The sequence below is a fragment of the Echinops telfairi genome, unplaced genomic scaffold (assembly GCF_000313985.2).
Source record: "Echinops telfairi isolate 266 unplaced genomic scaffold, ASM31398v2 ScPeMD7_7468;HRSCAF=8506_1, whole genome shotgun sequence".
Classification (NCBI taxonomy): domain Eukaryota; kingdom Metazoa; phylum Chordata; class Mammalia; order Afrosoricida; family Tenrecidae; genus Echinops; species Echinops telfairi.
In genome coordinates this window covers 7,828,102-7,830,095 of record NW_022111370.1, presented here as the reverse complement: position 1 = coordinate 7,830,095, position 1,994 = coordinate 7,828,102, and the positions used below count along the sequence as shown (strand labels likewise).

At 43.6% G+C, this 1,994-nt stretch overlaps 1 pseudogene; it reads right to left on the bottom strand.

Moving 5' to 3' along the window:
* The window catches only part of LOC101648678, an 11,249-nt pseudogene that overhangs the window by 8,289 nt on the left and 966 nt on the right, over nucleotides 1–1,994 (bottom strand).

The following is a 1,994-nucleotide window of genomic DNA, read 5'->3' as shown; positions in this document are numbered from 1 at the left end:
GGAAGGATGACAACTCAGTAAAACTGGTCAACTGCAGAGGACTAAGGCTCTTGGAGACACTAGCAGCTGAGAGACCCTGAAAGATTGGTGGTTTTCGTTCACTTAGTGGTTTCTTGGAAAAAAAGCCAGGTGGTCTATTTCTGAAACATTAGCCATTGAAAACCCTGGCAAGTACCGTTCTGCTTTGATACACTTGGGATTTCCATGAGTTGGAACAGACATGTAGGTTTTACTTTTGGTTTTGTTCTAGAATGATGTAGGTTGTACTGTGTGAGATCAAGTCAAAAAGTGTTGAAACTAGGATTCCATTCACACATGAACTGGTTGAAATGCGTCTCCACGACAAGTGGGTAGTTGCAGACAAATTCTCAATGCTACACAATTATCTTTGCCTCATTAGGGTGCCTTTTGGAAAAAAAAAAAGGTTTTGCACAAGATCAGCTAGCTTAAAGAGCTGGTCTTGCCGTCTGTTTTAAAGCAAGATTGAAGCTAAATGAAGAATGATCTTATGGAGCAAATTATAATTTGGGACAAATCTTGGATTTAAAATATGATCCAGAACAGGGCCCGATCTAACTAGGGACTTTGGAGGGTGTGGTAGTTACATAATCTGGTGTCAATTTGAGACTATGAAGAGTGAAGGGGTTGAGTTTAGCCTGTCAATCAGGTTGCAGCCTTTGGAGGTGCTACAGAGATAAATAATTCACTGGAGGCCATACCCACATAGTCTGCTTCATTTTCCTGATGACAAGTCACACAGAGCTACATGAGTGGAACTAGAGCCCTGAAGCTGGAGGAGTCACATGGAGACCTATGCCAGCGCTGAGATGCTTCCTTCCACCACCACTGGATCCACAAGGCTTTCCATCCACTGGCCTATAATCTTCCCGCATTTGGTGTCATTGCATGTGTTGCATTGAGTCTGAAGAGGAATTTATAGACTGGTATTGGACATATGCGCTAATATCAGATTTATGAACTCGATCTGGACTGGCCTGGAATGTTTTCTCAATATATAATTGCTCTTTTAGATAAAGCTCTTTCTTATACACATCTAAGCCTCTATGAATGTGTTTCTCTAGTCAAACCGGACTAATGCAGAGGGGATCTGTTATTGTTGTTAGGTGGCATTGAGTCAGTCCCAACCCTTAATGACCTGATGCACAGAAGAAGGAAACACTGCCCAGTCCTGCGCCATCCTCACAATGTTCCGGTGAGGAAAAAGCCAGGGAAGTATGTCAAGGTGTTTTATCCCCATCACAACAACATTCATACTTATTCTTCTAGGGTAGTTAGGGCTGTCCTATGAGAACTTCCTTGGGCAGCTTTACCCCCACCTAGCCTGTAGCCCTGACTTTGCCCCTTTAGACTTCCCTCCCCCACTCAAAAAGTCAAGGAACTTTGTAAAGTAGCAGTATTTGCTGTCAACGCTGCTGTTTTCACATGGCATCAAACGACACAGAATTCTTTGGCGAAGGGTTAAAAGAACCCAGAGAACCAGGCTCACTGCCATCAAGTTGATTCTGACACAGGGCAACACAAGAAGACAGAGTGGAACTGCCTCTGAGTGTTTCTGAGACAGTAAATTTTAACGGGAGTAAATTCTTTTATTCCAAAGAGTAGCTGATAGCTTTGAATTGCTGACTGTGTGGGAAGCAGCCCAAGGCAGAACCCACTATGCCACCAGGGCTTTCTAGAAGGGTTAACTAAAAAAAAACCAAATTCACTGTCACGGAGTCAATTCTGACCCACAGTGACCCTACAGCAGAGAGTAGAACTGCCCCTGTGGGTTTCAGAGACTAATGCTCTTTATGGGCGTAAAGAGTCTTGTCCCTTCCCCTCGGAAGGCTGGTGGTTTGAACTGCTGACCGTGGAATTAGAAGTGCAATGACTAATTCCTCCGCTACCATGTCTCCTGGGGAAAGGCTTGGAGAATTAGAAACATGATCTTCAAAAATGTACAAATCAAGCTGGAGATCTGTTGAGAAACAATA